Source organism: Anguilla rostrata, chromosome 4 (genome assembly GCF_018555375.3).
Source record: "Anguilla rostrata isolate EN2019 chromosome 4, ASM1855537v3, whole genome shotgun sequence".
Taxonomy (NCBI): Eukaryota; Metazoa; Chordata; class Actinopteri; order Anguilliformes; family Anguillidae; genus Anguilla; species Anguilla rostrata.
Genome location: NC_057936.1, coordinates 216870 through 241096, shown reverse-complemented (window position 1 = coordinate 241096; position 24227 = coordinate 216870). Strand labels below are relative to the sequence as shown.

Sequence of the window (24227 nt, the reverse complement as noted above, 5' to 3'; positions counted from 1 at the left end):
TGTGAGTATTGTATTGGTGTGTTTGTGTGTGAGAGTGTGTGTGCGTGTGTGTGGCCATTGTATTTGTGTGTGTATGTGTGAGAAAGAGTGTGTGTGGGTGTGTCAGCCTGTATGTGTGTGAGAGAGTGTGTGTATGCTGTAAGGAGGAGGTACAACATGGACGTCTGGAATAGGTTACGTTCCTTCAGTTCTCTTCTTAGCCTTGAATTCCGTTTTGCAAAAGTGTGACTGCAATTTGCGTTTTGTCTTCAGGTTGAAACTTATGAGCCTTTAGCTCGAGAGAACAAAAGCAGAGCCTGAACAAAAATAAATACCATTGGGCCCATCTTGACTTGTTCTTCTACGCACAATTTAACTGGGGCTAGATCCTCTTACAGGGCAGCTTTCAACTTAGTTCACCCAATCAAAACACAGTAACTCATTCCATATGACTGTGCTGTCCAATCAAAACACAGTAACACTTTCCATATGACTGTGTTGCCCAATCACACATCATCCTTTTCCCCCAATTCTTCTCATCAATATCTGGGTACACTGGCAAGTTATAATAACATAACACATGATTCTTCTTGGAAAATGAATGGATTCAATAAAAAATAAGAGAAGGGATGCAGGTTTATGCATTTTTAGCTTGGTCATCATCATGGCAAACAGCCAAATATGTAGCTAAAATGAAAGGAAACACAAACTCAGGATTTCCTGCCACTTATCATTAAGAAAATACATCATATAGCTGATAACAGCAATTATAGAGTTCTAAGCACACATTGCAAAAATAGACAGAGAAAACTTTATGAAACAGAAACATAATAGACAGACAAATAAGGAAAGGTTTTGTGAGGATTGGAAGGATGGAGTGTTGTGAAGGTGGAGGAGATTGTGAAGGTGGAGGGGGCTGTAAAGGCGGCGGGGATTGTGAATGTGGAGGGGGTTGTAAAGGTGGAGGGGATTGTGAAGGTGGAGGGGGCTGTAAAGGTGGAGGGGATTGTGAAGGTGGAGGGCTGTAAAGGTGAGGGGATTGTGAAGGTGGAGGTGGCTGTGTAAGGTGGAGGTTGTAAGTGGAGGGGCTGTAAAGGTGGAGGGGATTGTGAAGGTGGAGGGGGTTGTAAAGGATGGAGCGTGTGAAGGTGGAGGGGGCTGTAAAGGTGGAGGTGTGAAGGTGGAGGGGGCTGTAAAGGTGGAGGGATTGTGAAGGTGGAGGGGGCTGTAAAGGATAGAGTGTGTATAGTGGAGGGGCTGTAAAGGTGGAGGGGATTGTGAAGGTGGAGTGTTGTGAAGATGGAGGGGGTCGTAAAGAATGGAGTGTTGAGTGGAGGGGAGTGAAGTGGAGGGGGCTGTAAAGGTGGGGGGATTGTGAAGGTGGAGGGGTGTAAGGTGGAGGGGTGGAAGGTGGAGGTGTGAAGGTGGAGGGGGCTGTAAAGGTGGAGTGTTGTGAAGGTGGAGGGGGCTGTAAAAGGTGGAGGGGATTGTGAAGGTGGAGGGGGCTGTAAAGTGGAGTGTTGTAAAGGTGGAGGGGGCTGTAAAGGCAGAGGGGATTGTGAAGGTGGAGGGGGTTGTAAAGGTGGAGTGTTGTGAAGGTGGAGGGGGCTGTAAAGGATGGAGTGTTGTGAAGGTGGAGGGGGCTGTAAAGGTGGAGAGTGTGTGAATGATGGAGGGGATTGTGAAGGTGGAGGGGGCTGTAAAGGTGGAGTGTTGTGAAGGTGGAGGGGGCTGTAAAGGATGGAGTGTTGTGAAGGTGGAGGGGCTGTAAAGGTGGAGTGTTGTGAAGGTGGAGGGGGCTGTAAAGGCGGAGGGGATTGTGAAGGTGGAGGGGCTGAAAAGGATGGAGTGTTGTGAAGGTGGAGGGGGCTGTAAAGGATGGAGTGTTGTAAAGGTGGAAGGGGCTGTAAAGGTGGAGTGTTGTGAAGGTGGAGGGGCTGTAAAGGTGGAGGGGATTGTGAAGGTGGAGGGGGCTGTAAAGGATGGAGTGTTGTGAAGGTGGAGGGGGCTGTAAAGGATGGAGTGTTGTAAAGGTGGAGGGGGCTGTAAAGGTGGAGTGTTGTGAAGGTGGAGGGGGTTGTAAAGGATGGAGTGTTGTGAAGGTGGAGGGGGCTGTAAAAGTGGAGAGACAGTCCAAGCCATGGTGAAAGCCTCAGAATGATATCTTTATTAATCTCTTCAATCAGTCAATTTAAACATGGCCTTACAGACACCATCTTGAGAGGGCAGACATAACAAGTCTTTCGTTTGGATATTTATCAGGCCATATTGTATTGCCTAGAATGTGTGGAGTGTGTGGAGTGTACTATAGACTGTGTGGAGTGTGTGGAGTGTATTGTAGGCTGTGTGGAGTGTGTGGAGTGTACTATAGACTGTGTGGAGTGTGTGGAGTGTATTGTAGGCTGTGTGGAGTGTGTGGAGTGTACTATAGACTGTGTGGAGTGTGTGGAGTGTACTATAGACTGTGTGGAGTGTGTGGAGTGCATTGTTGGCTGTGTGGAACTCATTAATATAATTGCCTTCATTGGTAATTCATCATGTGCAGCTCTGTTCAGATCCACGTTTAAAGAGCTTTTAATCCACGACTTAATGAAAATTGAATTTCAGCAAAAAATCAACAAATTATCATTCTGGGCTGTCTCCCTTGAACACATTCATTTACTTCATTTACACACGGACTCCATTATTATTCCCTTGCTGCCTAGCCACTCAAATGTATTGACTTTGGCTTGTTAATTTGTACTGAAAAAAGGATGCTTTTCCAGTTCCAGCTTTGTATGAATAAATCAAGTCATATGTATTGATAGGTGAAATAACCATAGGTAAGAACCTGAACTGAGAAATTATTTCTTGTTTTAATGTTTGTTTTCATGACTATATAAAAACGTGCATTCAATGCTTGAGAAGTATTTATATCAAAAAGTAACTGATATTCAGAGCTTGATGCAATTTACTGTTATAGTTAGGGTATCTATAATCTGTAATCTTTGCACAGTATGAAATTACAGGGTGATGCATTAGGTGAATAAACAAGTACTTTTCTCATGGACGTGAGGAATTTATTTGGAGAACAGCTCTCCACTTATATTATTGCATGAAATCAGCATTGAACTGTTACTCTGATACCCTTTCCATAGTGAATCAATGCCCCAGGTAGAACCTGTGTCTGCTGTTGGTGTGAAAGGGTCAACCCCATGTCCCCTGATGCTTTACTGGCTGAACTGCATCAGTGCCTGGAGACTACAGGCACGAGCTGCAGCCCCACAGACCAGGGACAGGGACCAGGGACAGGGACCAAGACAGGGACCAGGGACAGGGACCAGGAACAGGGACCAGGAACAGGGGACAGGGACCAGGGACAGGGACCAGGACAGGGACCAGGACAGGGACCATGACAGGGGACAGGGACCAGGGACAGGGACCAGGACAGGGACCATGACAGGGGACAGGGACCAGGGACATGGACCAGGGACATGGACCAGGGACAGGGAAAGAGGCAGATATCCAGATTCAGAGAGCTCCATCACATCCTCTGCATGTCCTCCCTGTGAAAGTGCTGAATGTAGATACAGGCTAACAGCAAAGAAGCTTTCCAATATTCTCACGGCCAAAATAATGATGTTAGGCCTCCTGTTAGGCAGGTTTGGTTTGGTTTTAGTTTCAGAATCATTTAAATTGACCTGTTCGTTCGTACACACGTACACATAGACACACACACGTACACGTACACACACACACACACACACACACACACATAATCAAGAATGTTCTCCATGCAGCATGTTTCCTTGACAGCAGGTTTGATCTTTTCATGTCCTGAGCCAAGTCCTTGATTTTGGTTCTATGTGGGTGATTCTGTGGATCCACTGAGCAGGTGACCTGCCTGCCCAGCTTCACCTGAGCCTCATTAGCCAGAGCATTTCCAGGTCGATCCAAACAGGCCCTCATGGCAGCCCTAATGGCCCAGGCAGTTAGACTACTCACCGCACATCTCCCAGTTTGGCCTTCGCCTGTTTCCTCCTCCCACAGCGAGGACGAGGGGCTGGGCTTTGGGAGGCTACCTGGAAAGAGCCGGACAACACGGCCCAGAGCAGTCAGGCGGCCGCGCGGGGATGACCGGCCGCACAGGAGGCAGCAGGGCTGAGTGAGCGAGAAAGATCTGCTCTGCTGTGTTTCTTGGTAACCATGGCAATGGTTACAGTTGACAACATGGATCAATTTAAGTATTTAGGCAGATGTGATGAAAAAAAACTCAAAGATGTTGGTTAAACATTTCACCTCCTTCTAAGCTGAACTGCGATCGGCAGCTATAATATAAAAAAAAAAATTTTAAATGTAAAAGAAGACAGCTAAATTTCAGTGACTGGTCCTGTGCACATTCACAGCTAAAACCAGTTAAGGGTTTTTCACAACATTCTTGTTCTGGGAGGTTTTAAATTAAAACTTTTTTGCAGCCCCTGACAGTGTAGATTTGATAGAGCTGAAATGGTTTTCAAAATATTAATGCTAGTGTGTACAAGACTTTACTGTAATACCATATTAACTCAAAGAGCTGATGAAAAAAGGATCGGGAAGATGCTTCTTTTTACACAGGACTAACAGGACACAGAAACTCTCTGCCTCTCTCTCTCTCCCTCTCCCTCTCTCTCTAACTCCCTCTGTTCCAGTTGTAGACCACATGTTTTCCATTCGGATCTCTTGATTTAAACAGAAGCAGAGCAACATTTTAAAATAAAAGTTGTGCTTTCTTTTCAAGTTCATCTACCCATCCTGAAAGGATCATTATTATTAGTAAATTTACTCTCCATCCTGTACATGCATACATCCCGTAGGTGCATTACCAGGTATTTTACACCTCATTAGTTCTAATGGAACCCAAAAGACTGAAAAACAGGACAAATAAAATCCAAATTTATATTTCCCTCCCCAAGCTGGTATAGCTGCATGAAGACAGGCCAGGAAAAAATAATGAAATAACATAAATGTTATTTTTTTATATATATATTAAACAAGAGCACATACGTGTATACACACACACACACACACACACGCACACACACGCACCTGCACCTACACACACACACACATATACACACACACACCTACACACATGCACCCGCACCTGCACACACACACACACACACACACACACAAAAGAACACCCTGACATTGATAATGAGTTGTAGCCTCGTTATCGTTTCAGGCATCCTTCCATATTGATTACAGATTTGACCTGAGAAGGCCTGGGGTGGGGTTGAAACAAAACAAAACCTCACACACAATTAGCCCATGAGATGTACGGTAAAATGATCATAAGCGAGGTAAAGGAAGGAAACCCTTGCAGGCATGACTTACAGGAGCCCAAAATGATAAAATACAAAGTAAACGAAGACCCTCCACATAGATTTATCTGACTTACAGTAAAATAATAAAATACACAATTTTATCTGACTTACAGTAAAATAATAAAATACAAGGTAAAAGGTGGCAGCATAACTAAATGTAAAGTTTTAGGGCGAGTAAAACATCCCAATGCACAGGCCAAGGAAGCAGAAACCATTGCTGGGACCATGGCAAAGAGTGTGACCGCTGATGTCTGTTATTAAAGATGGATTTAAGTGGTGAGAAGCCAAGTTCAGCTGGGAACTTCTTGACTTGTTTCCAGGCACACTGACCATTCACAGGCCGGGGTCACTCTGCTGTAATCATCACTGATTGGTTATTTTTCACATGGTTTTTAAATGAAGGACCACTGGTGAAGGACCACTGGTCCAGTACAGCAGGATGCAGTCCTCTCTTTGGACAGACAGCAGGGTTTTCTGAGGAAGGGCACTCTGATGGAGACAAGAAAAAAAACACTCTCTTGAAAACGTTTTTTTTTTTGGTCTCGTCAAATGTTGGAAACCAGGCTTTTCTTGGCTTACATGAGCACGCACCACTGGCCCCCAGCCACCCCCCCCCCCTTTAATTTAGCCAATAAGGATCTCATTTTGTGAGAGATGATGGCAAGCCCCATGTTACCCCTCTCAAAGTGCCCATTTCATTTAAAGAAGCTGTAATCAAAGGACTGTTTGACTAATTTGATAATGGTTTCATGCACCACTCCGTGACTGCACTTCAGTGATATCACATTCCTCCTCCCAGTAAAGTCATTTTGCAGTTTTGTCTTCATAATCATGACGCGGAGAAGTCTGGAGAGGTCTGTAGGCCTTTTGTTTCAGTGTATTTTCTGGAGCATCCATTGGAGAGGATTATGGGTAAAACCTGCATCAGGTCACCTGCATCAGATCACCTGTATTATCAGTAGCACTGTTTTAATTCTAGCTATATGTGATTTGAGAGGAAGCCAATCCTCCCTCTCATGAAGTATGATGTCTGACTAATAATTTATAATTGTATTATAATATTTATATCATTTACAATATTATTCACACATTATATCACACCAGCACATAACATTTAAAACAACTATAATCTGATCCTTGATGTTGGAGGTGTTCCTGGTATGTCTATATACATATATGAACAGTACAAGAAAGATACATTCAAAAAGCAAAAACTTATGTTCATGTTCTAGATGCATGAAGGACTGTTGAAATAGTTTGGCACATAAGAGTATTTCAGGTTGTGCATATGGGATGGTGCCAACTGCTGGTCTGTCTCAGAACTTTTCTGAACCACAGTATAATGACATTTGATTCTGCTCTCTGATTTCTGACTTTTGAAAGACTGGGGCAGTAATTTCAGTTTAGTTGTTTTAAAAACAGCTGTGCACTTTCCCATTTTCCATTTGGACTTATATTATTAAACTATTTTACTTTCCATTTGATTTATTTGCTCCCTCGATTGGCATTGTGTAATTCCCAGGAAATCAGACACAATCTGCATGGTGGCTGTGCTGAGCTGTGCTTTACCTGTACACAGGTGACTGTGCAGAGCTGTGCTTTACCTGTACACAGGTGACTGTGCAGAGCTGTGCTTTACCTGTACACAGGTGACTGTGCAGAGCTGTGCTTTACCTGTACACAAGTGACTGTGCAGAGCTGTGCTTTATCTGTACACAGGTGACTGTGCAGAGCTGTGCTTTACCTGTACACAGGTGACTGTGCAGAGCTGTGCTTTATCTGTACACAGGTGGCTGTGCTGAGCTGTGCTTTACCTGTACACATGTGGCTGTGCTGAGCTGTGCTTTACCTGTACACAGGTGACTGTGCAGAGCTGTGGTTTACCTGTACACATGTGGCTGTGCTGAGCTGTGCTTTACCTGTACACAGATGACTGTGCAGAGCTGTGGTTTATCTGTACACAGGTGACTGTGCAGAGCTGTGGTTTATCTGTACACATGTGGCTGTGCTGAGCTGTGCTTTACCTGTACACAGGTGACTGTGCAGAGCTGTGGTTTATCTGTACACAGGTGACTGTGCAGAGCTGTGGTTTATCTGTACACAGGTGACTGCACTTTTGTCTTCAGTTCCTTTGATCTTGGCCCCAGGAGAGAGTCCTGAGCCAAACTGCAGGTCTGTCCCACCTGTTCATTCTGTGTGTGATTAGGCCTCAAACAGGAAGTGATGGCGTCTGGCCTGTTCAGGAAGTTCTTGCACTGTACCTGACCTGCAGAACGATCAGGATTTCATATCACACAAGGCACTTCTGCATCACCTGCCCTCATTTTCATTTATATGTAATTAAATATCATCCAATAAAACTGGAAGGAAGAATTCTTCCACACCAAGAGTATATTATCAGAGTTTGAAACCTATAAGACAAACAAATAATGAAGAATTATTTACACAACAGTTTAACAAATGCGCTCTGATTTTATTTCTGCCTCGCTTTTTAATTAATTAATCTTAAGGCATGAAGAATTTGATTTTTAATCTCATCCTTGCTAATTTCAAACTAATTAAGGAGAAGGATGTGACACAGGATCTGAGTAGGCTTTAATTGTAAGACATCTATGCAATCCAGAGGCAAGTCTTAAAAGAAAAAAAAATTTAAACAAGAAACAAATTACTAATATGATATTTAATTAAGGAAGTGGAATAATATCATAATGATTATTTCATGAGAAATGTAATTAAGTAAGAATAATTTTACTTACCAAATATTCACAATGATTTCTAGTTGCAGTGCGTTAAAGCCACAATTAAACTGCTGAACCTTGGCCACTTGCGATGATTGCGTGATTGCATGAATATTCATTAAGCATTTCAGAATACTACTACTACTACCACCACTACCACTACCACTACTACTACTACTAATAATAATAATAGCTTTATTTGGAACACTTTTCTTACATGCACACAATAGTGGGGCAGATACTCCGACAATGTGAATGCTTCCGAGTGTTTCATGTTTTTAGCACTATTCAAAGGATTGCATTTTGCTAACTGTGACCAATTACTTCGGTTGTCTGTGTCATTTTCTGCTTAGCAGGATTAGTGTTTGCTTTTTCTGTTGTTTACAGCGGCAATTGTGTCACAGAAATCAGTTATATAAAAAACATTAGAAATTTTATAACCCTAACCCTAAGTACATCTCAGCTAGCTGCTCAGATGGCTTGAAGGAACATAATTACACAATATTGTATGATGGTTGATATAAAAATATCAGAAAGTCTGAGTAGAACAGATGGAGTCAAAATGACTGCAGTTTTCACTCTAAGCTCATTGGGTTTATGTTAATTATTTTGAAAGTCAAGGTTTGGATGTGTAGAACAAGGGAAAATATCATCATACTGATGTTATGCAAACACCTCCTGTTACATGCAAAACTGTGATTCTGGTTTACTTCTGAGATGGGTAAGTTCTATTTAGAGACAGCTTTCTATGGTCAACTAAGTTGTGTGCTCACCTGTATCCTCCTGCTGTACAGATGCAAATATGTTGTGACAGGGACACAAGCGGAGGCGGGTCCGGTGCAGAGGTCAGAAGCAGTAAAATAATCACTGCATTTAATGTGCTTGTGTTAGGACATAATCACTGCGTTTATTGTGCCTGTGTTAGGACATAATCACTGTGTTTAATGTGCCTGTGTTAGGACATAATCACTGTGTTTAATCTGCTTGTGTTAGGTGTGTTAGGACATAATCACTGCGTTTAATGTGCCTGTGTTAGGTGTGTTAGGACATAATCACTGTGTTTAATGTGCCTGTGTTAGGTGTGTTAGGACATAATCACTGTGTTTAATGTGCCTGTGTTAGGTGTGTTAGGACATAATCACTGCGTTTAATGTGCCTGTGTAAGGTGTGTTAGGACATAATCACTGCGTTTAATGTGCCTGTGTTAGGTGTGTTAGAACATAATCACTGCGTTTAATGTGCCTGTGTTAGGACATAATCACTGCATTTAATATGCCTGTGTTAGGACATAATCACTGCGTTTAATGTGCCTGTGTTAGGACATTGGTCACCAACTGTACTAATTTGTTGCGACTGGTTATGACAGGTATTTTGACATGCTCGTGTATGCCTTATGGCATATAGTTTACGCACGTATGGGCTGATAATCCATTTATTACAAATGTGTTATAAATGGATTCAAGAATTTATCTCTTCTCTGTGTGGAAAACTATAGAGGACAGTTGGGTGATGTGGACTGTTCATGTTGTTTTTTGGACAAAAATATATGAAAAAGGTGTAATAATCCACACATAAGACCACAATCATATCAGAAAATATCCATAAATATCTCTTAACGATATGCTGGGGTTCAGAATGAGAGAACAGACATTTTGAGTTCCTGTGCTCTCCCGATTACTGTGAGTTTGCAGTTAAGGTTCCTGCAGCTGGACATGGGGATGACAGGGATGTGGGGATGTTCCTGCAGCTGGACATGGGGATGACAGGGATGTGGGGATGTTCCTGCAGCTGGACGTGGGGATGACAGGGACGTGGGGATGTTCCTGCAGCTGGACGTGGGGATGACAGGGACGTGGGGATGTTCCTGCAGCTGGACGTGGGGATGACAGGGATGTGGGGATGTTCCTGCAGCTGGACATGGGGATGACAGGGATGTGGGGATGTTCCTGCAGCTGGACATGGGGATGACAGGGATGTGGGGATGTTCCTGCAGCTGGACATGGGGATGACAGGGACGTGGGGATGTTCCTGCAGCTGGACGTGGGGATGACAGGGACGTGGGGATGTTCCTGCAGCTGGACGTGGGGATGACAGGGATGTGGGGATGACAGGGATGTGGGGATGTTCCTGCAGCTGGACATGGAGATGACAGGGACGTGGGGATGTTCCTGCAGCTGGACGTGGGGATGACAGGGATGTGAGGATGTTCCTGCAGCTGGACATGGGGATGACAGGGATGTGGGGATGTTCCTGCAGCTGGACGTGGGGATGACAGGGATGTGGGGATGTTCCTGCAGCTGGACGTGGGGATGACAGGGACTCACACACTTTTAAAACCTGGCTCGGACATGATGTTGAGGTGCAGAGAGGTCCGGAACATTTTGATGATTATATCCAGTTAAATAAATATAATCATCATTCAAAAACAATTTGTAATACCATCTACTGCTGTGTATCATGACGCTATAGCAACCATGCATATGATGATAGAGAACATCCCTGAAGGTTTGCTTTGAACTGATGTAACATTGTAACATTTCTGTTGAAAGTTCTGAATGATTCTTTTCCTGTGTGTGTTCCTTTCTCTCTCAGCAATTGTTCGCATCATCTCCCATCTCCCCTGTAGGAGTCATTTAGCCCCCATCCCCATGGATCACATGCAATATCTGTTCACATCCTTCATTTCCCGTGTCTGAGATCATACTGAGGTCCGATGGCTTCACTCCCAGCTGGACAAGTTCACATGCGAAGGAGAAACACAAAGTGAACATCGCTCGTTCCTTAAAGGCTATCCTCCCTGCAAGGAATTAATATCCACCCTGTTTTAATGTGTTGTTTCATGCTCGGCATTTAGTCAATCGATCACATGACTTCCTCCCCAGGTGGACAGCTCCGATTCAGTATATATGTACATATTTTATCAATGAGAAGGAATGAGGTGGAACATTTGGTGGTTTAATTAAATTATTCTTCACATCTCCCCAAGCTTACGCCTTTAAAGTGTAATACAACCCCAGCTGTGTCATATAATCACAGTCTTTATCACTCCTGCTCTACACACACATACACGCACGCACGCACACACACACACACTGCACACACGCATGCACACACAAACACACTCACACACACACACACACAAACATACACACAGACAAATGCATGAATTAAAAAATGCAAATAAAACAAATTCAAGAAAGTCTTTATTGAAGCCAGATAACAGCCTTGTGGATTCGCGACTGTGCAGAGAGGGAAGGATAACAGCCTTGTGGATCCGCGACTGTGCAGAGGGAGAAGGATAACAGCCTTGTGGATCCGCGATTGTGCAGAGAGGGAAGGATAACAGCCTTGTGGATCCGTGACTGTGCAGAGAGGGAAGGATAACAGCCTTGTGGATCCGTGACTGTGCAGAGAGGGAAGGATAACAGCCTTGTGGATCCGTGACTGTGCAGAGAGGGAAGGTCAGAGTTTGTTTAATACCACGTGATGGGAAAAGAAACAAACATGGAGGAGAAAGGCAGGAGACCCAACCCAAACAGTGGAGGTGAGAAATCTTTTCCCCCTGAAGTGTTTATTTAGACATGATGTATGGTTTCACAGCTGGAAAAACCACAGGCATGCTGGGAGAAAGACAGAGTCTCTGCTGATTCTCATACCACAGGGTTCTAACAGTTATTATCTGTAATAACTCTGTTCTACAGTAATAACTCTGCACTGTTTTGCACTGTAATAAGTCTGCAGCACCTCTGTTCTATTGTAATAACAGGCAGGGTTCCATCCAGGTTTATATTTCATCAATACTGCATGCACAGTACTGACGTATTAGACTTAGCTGTGAATAAATGATGAATGTGAATAAACATCTGGATTTCAATGACGTACTGTAAGCCAGCAGTAAATGCCAGGTTTCAGCCTCTAATCTAATCTAATCAGTACTGAACTGATTCCCCTTTGCATTAGCCGTATACTGCAGTGATGAAGTAAACATCAGCTTGCGTTCCTTTGGATACCACTGCAGCTACAAACAGAACTGGTCATCCAGGGCTAGGCTAATAGGACAACAACTAAGCGTATAGGGCAACCCCTAGGCTTATAGGGCAACCCATAGGCTTAAAGGGCTACCCCTAGGCTTATAGGGCAACCCCTAGGCTTAAAGGGCTACCCCTAGGCTTATAGGGCATCCCCTAGGCTTATAGAGCTACCCCTAGGTTTAAAAGGCTATCCCTAGGCTTATAGAGCAACCTCTAGGCTTATAGGGCATCCCCTAGGCTTAAAAGGCTATCCCTAGGCTCATGGAGTGACGGCTAGTCTTATAGGGCTACCCTAGTGTAATAGGGCTACTCCTAGGCTTACGGCAGTGTAAGTGCCCTGAGTGAGCTCTGCTGTAGCATCTAGACTGACATCTAGATACAACACCTCAGACCCCCCCCCCCCCCCCGCCCCCCCAGGTTAATCTGCAGCCAATCATCTGCCATCTAGCAGGCAGGTTGACATGCCCATTGAGACCTGAATGTCAGATGGTTTCAGAAATAAATAAATAAAAACAATTTAAGGGAAAATGATTGTCCTCAGAATGGGTGATTCTAAGCAGCTGCAGTAGTGCTGACTATAACGCTGAGATCAGACTGGTGCCTTCACAGAGCAGAAGGCCATAAGCCTGGTGCCTTCACAGAGCAGAAGGCCATAAGCCTGGTGCCTTCACAGAGCAGAAGGCCATAATCCTGGGGCCTTCAAAGAGCAGAAGGACATAAGCCTGGGGCCTTCAAAGAGCAGAAGGCCATAATCCTGGGGCCTTCAAAGAGCAGAAGGCCATAATCCTGGGGCCTTCAAAGAGCAGAAGGCCATACGTCTCAGCCACTCTGATGCATGGTCTGAGCTTCATGCAAGTCCAAACATTTCTGATTTGTTTCCCCTTGGATGGTATTTGATTTGTAGACACAGGTCACGGAATGCTAATAAAAAGTCAAATTCAGAAAAAAAGTCATATATTTAAAGTTACTGGGGCAATAAATGAGCAAATGAATAATTGAATAAATAAATAACAATCATGCACTTCACACAAAATTAAAATGGCACAAAAAGAAACGTAATGTCCAGTCAGCCAAGCAACACTAATTCCAAACGAAAAAAATCATTATTCCCTGAGATAGCACGTGGGCATCACCTCACAGAATACAAAAGAATCTCTACCCTCCACATATTCTGTCAGATAAATATAATTGGCTATAGTTCAACGCAACCTCCTGGAACTTTCTAGTAGCAGCCGTTTGTACAGGGGAATACCAAAATGACAGCAGTGTTTTACATTTCAGACATGTTCGATTTTAGCACATAAAAGAGAAAACTGACGAACAGCCAGTCTAGCTGAACTGGCCGCCGACTCAGAATAAATTTAAAGGAAACGTGTGGTGAAAATGTCCTTCAACAGCAAGCGTTTGTGATGATGTAATGGAGGATGTCCCCTCCCCCCCCCCCAGGGAGCTGCCCCCCACGTGGCAGCTTGTTAGCACCCTTCCACCAGCCATTTGAAGTGGGGGGGGGTATGTCTGTGCAGCCTGTCCATCATGATGGCAGTAATCCAGTGTAAAACCCAGCCACCTGCTTGGAAAACAGCTGCCCATCACCACCGCTGCGTTCGCCTGCAAAAGTGGATAATCAGGAAGTATCCCCTGTCTGCTCTCTGCATTTACAAAGACAGGAAGTATCCCCTGCCTGCTCTGTGCATTTACAAGCACAGGAAGTATCCCCTGCCTGCTTTGTGCATTTACAAACACAGGAAATACCCCCTGCCTGCTCCAAGCATTTACAAACACAGGAAGTACCCCCTGCCTGCTCTGTGAATTTACAAACACAGGAAGTATCCCCTGCTTGCTCTGTGCATTTACAAACACAGGAAGTACCCCCTGCCTGCTCTGTGAATTTACAAACACAGGAAGTATCCCCTGCTTGCTCTGTGCATTTACAAACACAGGAAGTATCCCCTGCCTGCTTTGTGCATTTACAAACACAGGAACTATCAGCTCTGTGCGTTTACAAACACAGGACGTACCCCCTGCCTGCTCTGTGCATTTACAAACAAGGAAGTATCAGCTCTGTGCATTTACAAAGACAGGAGGTATCCCCTGCCTGCTTTGTGCATTTACAAACACAGGAAGTATCAGCTCTGTGCATTTACAAAGACAGGAGGTATCCCCTGCCTGCTCTGTGCATTTACAAACACAGGAAGTATCCCCTGCCTGCTTTGTGCATTTCAAAACAGAACTATCAGCTTGCGTTACCAGGACGCCCCCGCCGTGCATACATATGCAGTTGCAACTCCAGGGGAAAAAAAACTCTACCAGGCAGGGCTCTGTTTTCCAGCCAGAGCATGGCGTGTAGAGAGCCCTCGCACTGATGAACTGGCCTGTGCATCTGCACAGAACAGCACAACACCAGCACAGGATGTCCATTCCACAGCTTACTGTCACACAGTTTTGTTTTGCCTTTGTTGGAAAGCATACAATTATGGATTACTAGTTGACAAATACATCACGTTTGTTTTTGTGACAAGCAAAAAGCATAAATACAGAAATATATTCATGCCCTCTCAGCCACCTGTGCTGTGTACAGGGTGTGTAATCACATTCTGCTGCCAGTGTGAGGCTGGGGTGTGTGTGTGTGTGTGTGGTGGGGTGGGGTGGGGGGGGGGGAGTGGTGCATGACGGCAGCACTTCAGAAGACTGAAATAAAAAGACAAGAGCTCAAACGAAAACACTTTGTGAAACATTCTGGAGAAGAGCTGTTTTGCATTCCCTTCCTTTTGAGATGAATAGCTGTCAGAGAATAAATGCAAAATGGAAAAATGATTGACAGCTGGGTGATAATAAATCAGAAGTGGAGTACAGGGTGCAGGCTGAAGGTGCAGCAGCTGCAGGAGACTCAGGCAGCAGTACCGCGTCTGCATGCGCTGACCACTTCAGCCCATATACTCATTCCCCTAACCCCTGACTCCAGTGCATATACTCATTCCCCTAACCCCTGACTCCAGTGCATATACTCATTCCCCTAACCCCTGACTCCAGTGCATATACTCATTCCCAGGACTCAGAACTCATCCCTAAGTGGACTCCAGTGCATATACTCATTCCCCTAACCCCTGACTCCAGTGCATATACTCATTCCCCTAACCCCTGACTCCAGTGCATATACTCATTCCCCTAACCCCTGACTCCAGTGCATATACTCATTCCCCTAACCCCTGACTCCAGTGCATATACTCATTCCTAACCCTGATCAGGCTACTCATCCCTAACCCTGACTCCAGTGCATATACTCATTCCCCTAACCCCTGACTCCAGTGCATATACTCATTCCCCTAACCCCTGACTCCAGTGCATATACTCATTCCCCTAACCCCTGACTCCAGTGCATATACTCATTCCCCTAACCCCTGACTCCAGTGCATATACTCATTCCCCTAACCCCTGACTCCAGTGCATATACTCATTTCCCTAAGTGTGCATATACATGAGCAAACACGGCTTGTGCTGCTTGCGAGCAAGAATAACTGAGGAGTCTGCTTGGGTAAATAGAAGCATGACTTCAAAAATACATACATTTGAAGAATGGATTGTTTATGCAACATTTGTCTGATATACAAAATTCAAAGTATAGGAAACAAATTTATAGTACAACAGTTGTAAAACAACCAGTAAACTACCATGCTTTATCTACACCTCCACTAGACTCTCTTACATGCCCTATGACCGTTTGAAAAATGTATTCAAATTCCGATAAGATTTAAGATTTCTGTGCCATGGATCTGCTTAAATCTATATTGGAAATGAACAGAAGACAGATGGTGCTGGTGCTCCCTGATGGAGCAGTACCTGGAGCTGCACCCCAAATCTCCCCACACACTCCATGCAAGTGTGTGGGTGCAAAATCTGATGAACAGAGCAACCACAATGGTGCTGATGTTTGTGCACATATAAGGCACAGAGACAGATGAAGTTCAAAGCTCACTTTGAATTCGTTGAAGACGATCTTGAAATAAATGGAAAAATGGTCTGTTTAGAGAATCTTTAATTGGGCTAGTTCAGACGAGGCATCACCTCAACAGAAATTCTGCTTCTCCACCTTCCAGCCCAGCTAGTGTATCTCTCCCCTTCTCCACTCAAACGCTCCAGGGGTTCCTCGGCTCTGAGACTGGGGCACACTGAAGGGACACACAGGTGCAGAGTTCTCTCAGCCTCATCCTCTCAGGACCTCTGCTCTTTGATGATAAAGCAAAACACCTCAACCCTCAACACTAAACACTGCACCTCTCTCTGCACACAGTGCCAGGAGACAGCTCGTTTACATGAGACATTTCCTTGTCAATGAGTGCCTAATGACCCCTTCCACAGACTAATCCCTTCCACAGACTAATCCCTTCCACAGACTAACCCCTTCCACAGACTAATCCCTTCCACAGACTAACCACTTCCACAGACTAATCCCTTCCACAGACTAACCCCTTCCACTGACTAATCCCTTCCACAGACTAACCCCTTCCACTGACTAATCCCTTCCATTAATTAACCCCCATTGATGATCATCTACATGAGCTGTTGCTCTTTCCACCATTTCTGTTGCCATCTATAACTGCATATTACCACCCTGTTGTAATGCAAATGAAATAAGATGGCTTGAGTAACACATTATAGCTCATTATTTTTTTTGTTTGCATAAACGGTTGAAGATGATTTAAATAAAAGAGCCTGTTATATGCTGGGGCCTCGGAAGTGCATGAAAGGAGGGGCTGTGTGGCGTTATTCCAAAGCATAGCGGCATTTTCCAGGGTCTGCAGAGCTGGAGTCAGTGTGATGAAATCTCCTCCAGTTCAGGTCATTTATTTTCAGTAGTGTAATTGCAGGCAAATAAAAACGCTTAATTTCAGCCCTGACACCATCATTACGGCATGTCGCTGAGGCTCTCACGCATTCGCCCCCGCTGCAGGAAGCAGTCAGGACGCATCAGCATCCCTCAAACCCAGCCACTAGAAAGCGGGAGCGATTTGTCTGCGGCCATTTTGCCTGTCAGAGATGTTTAAGTTTCCTGGGCGTAATGGGTCCTGGTCATTGAGAAAACAGTCTTTACGGGCCTGTTTATTTGAAAGGAGCCCAGCTCTAATGGATGCGCTGTGGCTAGACACCATGCCTGAGAGATGGGGAGAGAGGAAAAGAGAGAGGAAAGGAGGGAGGAAAGGAGAGAGGGAGGAAGATCCAATTGATTTTGGGTAATTGGCTCCACTTGAGCAAACAGTCTCCCTCACCCAGCAGTCTCCCCCCCACCCCCACCCCCTTCTCTGGGCCAGAAATGTAAAACACAACATATTTCTGCTGAGTGCACAGATGAAATGAACATGCAGCAGAAAGGTATTTTATGAATCCTCTTCCGAGCTTCTTTCTTTGCATTGGCTGTTCATTTTAAAGCCTCAGAACTTATTGGGGCTTGTATTTGTACAACAATAAACAACAAAATTTTATTAATTAATGCTTATTAACAGCTTGTTAATGCAGTTGGAAGTGGTAAAGCAACTCAACATATCCATTTAATGAATGACAGAGGCGCTTACATTTCACTCACAGCAGTTTAGAAGTTATGAATGCAGTTTGATTTTAAATTACCAAAAAAGTTTATATCGACTGTTTGCCATCTTTATGGACATTTCAACCTGTTAAATGCTCCTTCAATGAGCTAGGAGGGTCCCAATCTATTCATGAGCAAGGAAACAAGTGTGTAGCATGTGTGTCACTATATATCACAATGTTGAGTACGCTGCAGGCCAGGTCTCGGTCTAATGGGAGTCGTAATGTTTTTTAGCGCGTTGCTCGTTGGGCGGGTGTGTGTTAACGGGATGCTCGTTAGGGGGGTGTGTGTTAGCGGGATGCTCGTTAGGGGGGTGTGTGTTAGCGGGATGCTCGTTAGGCGGGTGTTTGTTAGCGGAATGCTCGTTAGGGGGGTGTTTGTTAGCGGGATGCTCGTTAGGGGGGTGTGTGTTAGCGGGATGCTCGTTAGGCGGGTGTTTGTTAGCGGGATGCTCGTTAGGCGGGTGTGTGTTAGCGGAATGCTCGTTATGTGGGTGTTTGTTAGCGGAATGCTCGTTAGGCGGGTGTTTGTTAGCGGGATGCTCGTTAGGCGGGTGTTTGTTAGCGGGATGCTCGTTAGGCGGGTGTTTGTTAGCGGGATGGTCCTTAGGCGGGTGTTTGTTAGCGGGATGCTAGTTAGGCGGGTGTTTGTTAGCAGGATGCTCCTTAGGCGGGTGTGTGTTAGCGGGATGGTCCTTAGGCGGGTGTTTGTTAGCGGGATGGTCCTTAGGCGGGTGTTTGTTAGCGGGATGCTCGTTAGGCGGGTGTTTGTTAGCGGGATGCTCGTTAGGCGGGTGTTTGTTAGCGGGATGCTAGTTAGGCGGGTGTTTGTTAGCGGGATGCTCCTTAGGCGGGTGTTTGTTAGCGGGATACTAGTTAGGCGGGTGTTTGTTAGCGGGATGCTCCTTAGGCGGGTGTTTGTTAGCGGGATGCTCGTTAGGCGGGTGTTTGTTAGCGGGATGCTCCTTAGGCGGGTGTTTGTTAGCGGGATGCTAGTTAGGCGGGTGTTTGTTAGCGGGATGTTCCTTAGGCGGTGTTTGTTAGCGGGATACTCGTTAGGCGGGTGTTTGTCAGCGGGATACTCGTTAGGCGGGTGTTTGTTAGCGGGATGCTCCTTAGGCGGGTGTTTGTTAGCGGGATGCGTGTGCCTAGCCCGTGAAGGAGAGAGACGTATGAAGCAGGCAGCTCAGCGAGCAGCGGGGATAACGAAGGCAGCGCCGGGTTCCCGGCTGATCGCTCCGGGCTCCTGGCTGATCACGCAGGGCAGAGCCCCATATCTGTCAGCTGCTCAGAGCGGAGGGGGGTACAGTGCAGGTCCTGTTCCCTGAAGGGGTGTCACCAGGCAAAAGAAGAGAAATGAGAGGATGTGGGTACAGGGTTGGCGGGGCACTGGGTCGAGGGGGTGTGGCGGGGCAGTGGGTGTGGGGGGGCGGGGGGTGGGGGGAGGGCGGCGCCAGACTGGCTCAGAGATCTGGGACAGAGGGAGTTCTGCTGAACCACAGCAGATAGCAGATGCATGATGTCATCATGGCAGCCCTGCTGTGCACTCTGACCTGTTCACCTGGCCGGATCTCAGAGCGTTTACAGCTAAGCTACACCTGCCTTCTGTCTGCACTTGCGCTCCCGTTAAAGAGCAATAAGAGTGCAGCTGGAGATCCTGTTCTACCACTGCGCTGTCCCGTTAGAGCTGCGGCACAGAGAACCGGGACAAGCCCCTTCCTCTGGCAGAGAGGCGGAATTCCTGGGGTCAACGGGCACCCTCCACCTCCCTGGAATATTATCATTTAACAACCAAATGAAGACAAGCATTTGGCCACACTGCTGCCCGGAAATATTCAGTGATGATAAAGTGACTCATCCTGTGTTTGCAAATCACATGACCCGCCATGGTGGAGCCTCGGACTCCGTGCCTCTGGGGGGGGAGGGAGTTGGGAGGCAGGGGGAGAGGGGAGGGGAGTGCTGACCGTGGAGAGGCAGGACCCCAGTGAGTCTCTCTCACTGGGGGGGTGTTCAGTTTAAGGAACACAAACAAGGAAATATTAACCGCTAAAAGCACGGTTGGGATTTTAAACAGTTGACTTTTTCTGCAGACGTAGATAAAGATATGCTGTGTATAGATACTGAGCAGCTATAGAGCTGTCGGACTGGGGCGTTTCTGCAGGCGGGTTTAACGTTTCTGTCAGTTTGCCTTTAACGGCGTCGAATCTCTGGCACTCAGAGCACTACAGCGAGAAGGATTCTGACTTTGATCAAGGAGCAGCAAAGCCAAACCCAAGGTCTCTGGGAGTCCCCAGCAGACCCCACCTGCTCAGCTGAGAGAAACCAATCAGAGGAGAGACAAACGGTTCTGTTAAAAAAAGAACAAAGTCCTCGATGAAATGTAATTCTCCTTTAATGAAGGTCAAGCTGTTCTGGTTCACTTGATCTGATTCTTTCAGTCTGTCCTGCTTTCTGTTATCACATTTTTAAAAATCTTATCCAAGGTTGGCAATATCCCAGCATTCCTAGAAGAAGAAAAAGAAGAAGAAACCCCTATTCTCATTCTGCAGCAGTTGTTTAATTTGACACGGATAAATATGTAAGTTCAAAGCAAGATAAGAAAATTGAAGTATATAACACACATAAAGAGCCACATTATCTTAACTCAGAGTAATATAACAACAACAGCATCAGTAATAATACTACTACTACTACTAATAATAATAATAATTATTATTATAATGAGATCATGGTAGGACTGTAAATGTTAGAACACAATAATGGTAACTATGGTAACTCCTTTTTAAAAGCCCAGCTCAGACCACTCTCTAATCTGAAGGGATTTTCTTTTATAGATGTATTTTTGGAGCCGGTCAGTGTGTGTGAGGAGACTCATAACTGCTCGCTCTCCCCTCACTGAGGCTCGCTCCATTTGAAGCAGATTCTTTCCTGCACATTGTTGTGTGAGTTAATAGGCGCAGTGAGAGCAGCATAACATTTCCATGTGTTAATGCCTCTCCAGCAGCTCAGCACAGCTCACCGGCGCCCAACATCTGCGACCTGCCAAAGACTGCGCTGTTTGTCTTGGACGCGAGAAAAACTCTCATTCTTTCTTGTAATTCCATGCAGTTCTGAAAACAGACAGGGAATAAAGAATTCCTACAGGGAACAGACAATTCCTACAGGGAATACCACCGAAAAGGAGCCAGACAGGTTCCTTATAAACCAGGTAAAAGTATTTTAAAAATGCTGAAACACTGGCCTTAGGCAGAAAAACATAAATTTTCAGTTGCTTGCATATATAAATACCACATTTAAGCCATTTCCTCAATCCTGCTCCTTAAATTTCAGTTATTAAACTATCTGAGATTTCAGGTTCCTGTCAATTGTTTTTTTTTTTTTTTTAACTTAATTCCATTCAATAGATGTCTATGCCTCTAAAAATAAGTGGCTAAAAGTATCTCTAAAGCAAAATCAAATAGACATTTTGTATTTTTAAAGATTATACATTTTTGCAGTTGGGGTATGCAACTGGAAATCCATACTAAAGAGCTTATTGGTCCATGCTGGCTGGGTGGCTTAATTCAGGTATTTTATATAGAAATTTGAAAATGATCAGGTTTCCTTCCCACTGAATAACATACATGCTCTCGTGGTATTTTTTGCATGATTCAGCAGTCGCCTTTTTGCAGTTTGCAGAAAACGTTATCCTGTAGTTAGTGGCCACTTTATTAGGTACACCCATTTAGTCCCAAGTAGGACCCCCTTAGCCCCCAGCCTGGATTCTTTGCAGCACAGATTCAACAAGGTGCTGTAAACATTCCTTTGGTCCTTACTGACTCGATAGCATCATGCAGTTCCTGCTGATTTTTCAGCCACACATTCAAACCTCCCATTCCACCTCTTCAGCTCTGTTGGATTTGAGATCTGGGGACTGTGCAGGCCATTGGAGTAAACTGAATTCAGTGCCATGTTAGTGGAACCAGGTTGTGATGATGCGTGCTTTGTGACATGGGACATCCAGCTGGAAGCAACCGTTTGGATAGACTGTGGCCATAAAGGGAGGCACATGGTCAGCAGCAATGCTTAGGTATACTGTGGAATTCAAATGATGCTCAATTGGTAATAAGGGGCCTTATGTGTGCCAATAAAACATTGCTCACACCATTACACCAGCAGCAGCAGCCTGCACTGTTGACACAAGGCAGGCTGGATCTATGGATTCATGCTGTTTGCGCCAAATTCTGACCCTGCCATCTGCTGACCCTGCCACCAGCAGACCCGGCAGAGTTCTCTCAATCATCAGTCGTCCAGGCTTGATGATCACATGCTCACTGTGGCCAATCTTCCTGTCTTTAGCTGACAGGAGTGGAACCTGGGGTGGTCTTCTGCTGCGGTAGCCCTTCTGCATCAAGTTCCGATGCCTTGTGCATTCAGAGATGCCCTTCAGCACACTGCTGGTGTAAACGGCTGTAATTTGAGCTTTTGTGGCCTTCCTGTTTGCTTGAATCTGCCCATTCTCCTCTGGCCTCTCATTCACAAGCTGTCTTCACCCACAGAACTGCCACTCACTGGATGTTTTTTGTTTAGCGCGCCATCCTCTGTGTACTCTGGAGACTGTGTGAAACCCTCAGGAGGGAAGCTTTTTCTGAGATGCTGAAACCACCAATTCTGCCACCAACAACCACACCATGGTCAAAGTCACTTAGATCATTCTAATCTTTGGTCAAACAGCAATGAACCCTATTCATCATGTCTGCATGCTTTTGCAATATTCAGCTGCAGACACTTAATCAGCAGTTTGGAGTAGCATGCTGCATTACAGCAACAAGCAGGTTTACCTAATAAAGTGGCCACTGAGTGTATATATGCATGTGGATATATATATATATATATATATATTACATTACATTACATTACAGGCATTTAGCAGACGCTCTTATCCAGAGCGACGTACACAACTTTTTACATTGTATCCATTTATACAGCTGGATATATACTGAAGCAATTTCGGTTAAGTACCTTGCTCAAGGGTACAACGGCAGTGCCCTACCCAGGAATCGAACCTGCGACCTTTCGGTTACAAGCCCAGTTCCTTACCCACTGTGCTACACTCCGTCCTGTGTATATATATATATATATGGGCGAGTGTGTTAAACTAAACAGTGATGTAAGCAGTGTCTGTGTGTGAAAGATGCGTTCTCCAGCAGCACATGAAGGTTGATGTTTTGAGCATGGAACATTCTGGGTGAATACTTATTCACCCACAGCCTTCTATATAAATACAAATTTTAAAAATTGGTAGATGGCAAAGTTAGGTTATGCAAAGTCACGTTGCAGAAATTAAGAATCTAATTTTTTGTCACAATTTTCAAGCAGCTTATTAAAACGTATTTTGCTTCTCATGAAAGATTGTTTGATTTATTCTTCTGGATTATGTTACTTAAGGAATTATGAGGTAAAAAAGGACAAAAGAATTAATGAAAGAGTGGTGGGATTGAACTGAATTCTGCAGTAATGCTCAGTGCAACAGAAATAAAAAGTTCAGGATCTGTTCCACACAGAGCAGCACAGATATGGTCAGTCCAGCAGCTTTTTAAACACAGACTGGAAAAGGATTTGACTGGCAATTTTATTTTGACCACTTACGCAGCCAAGACTGAGTAAAGCCAGCATCATTCAAATATAATTTTGTACTCCCTGTGGACCACAGACGTTTACTTCATGAAATTTCTACATGCTGAAATTCTGTGTTCTTCAGTTCCATCGGGATTCATGGGATGGAAGCGATGATTTGTTAGACTGTACTGTGTGCAGTCGAATGCGCTGCAGTCTAATAATATTACATCACTTCCACTGTGTGCTACATTATTGACACTGAGATTTATGGCTTTTTTGAACTAGGCCTCAGTGGCCTGTCAATCAAGTGAGAAAATGAAGGGAGGAATAAAGGAATAAAGGACGTTCCCAGCCCGCCCCTGCCGCGGGACCGTGGCGGATGGGCTAGCCCCATCGGGATTTGGGGTTCTGGTCCGCTGACATCAGCGCATTCCAACACAGGATCTGGGGTGATGTTGATGTAGGGCACCTGCCAGAGCGCTCAGAGACGGCCATCTCTCTCCTCATTGGTCAGGAGGCACTATTTCTCTCCTCATTGGTCAGGAGGCACCATTTTCTTTGGCAGGGAACCCAACTGCAGTGATGTCATCAAAGTGCACCGGATAAATCTTGGGATGACCTGCTGTGGAGATCCCATCACCCCTGCCGAGGCAGCGAGACCCCGCCGGGGAAACCGGACCCCGCAGCAAAGCATTCTGGGAGGTTTGCCCTGTGTGTCTATTCCTGTAGAGAGAAGGCCACAGGTAAACAATCCATAACGGCGAAAAACAGCAGCAGGGCAGAAGAACATGGTGTCACTGCAAAATCTCAGTGGCCTGGCGCCTCTCTCTGCTCAGGGACTCCACACAGCTCTATAAAGGCTAAGCAAGCATGTGTGAGCTGTGCAGCACTGTATCGGCACTCTTATGTCTTACATGTTAACAGAGCAACTATGCACAGATGACAGCAGATAATTA

At 45.2% G+C, this 24227-nt stretch overlaps 1 long non-coding RNA gene across 2 annotated transcripts in view; it reads right to left on the bottom strand.

The window, feature by feature from the left end:
• Positions 1–23270: 23270 nt before the first annotated feature.
• Positions 23271–24227, bottom strand: part of LOC135252164 (uncharacterized) — an 88757-nt gene continuing 87800 nt past the window's right edge. For both annotated transcript variants that reach the window (XR_010329326.1, XR_010329329.1), the window contains one exon: positions 23271–23994. This is a non-coding gene — a long non-coding RNA (uncharacterized LOC135252164). The remainder of the gene's footprint in view (positions 23995–24227) is intronic.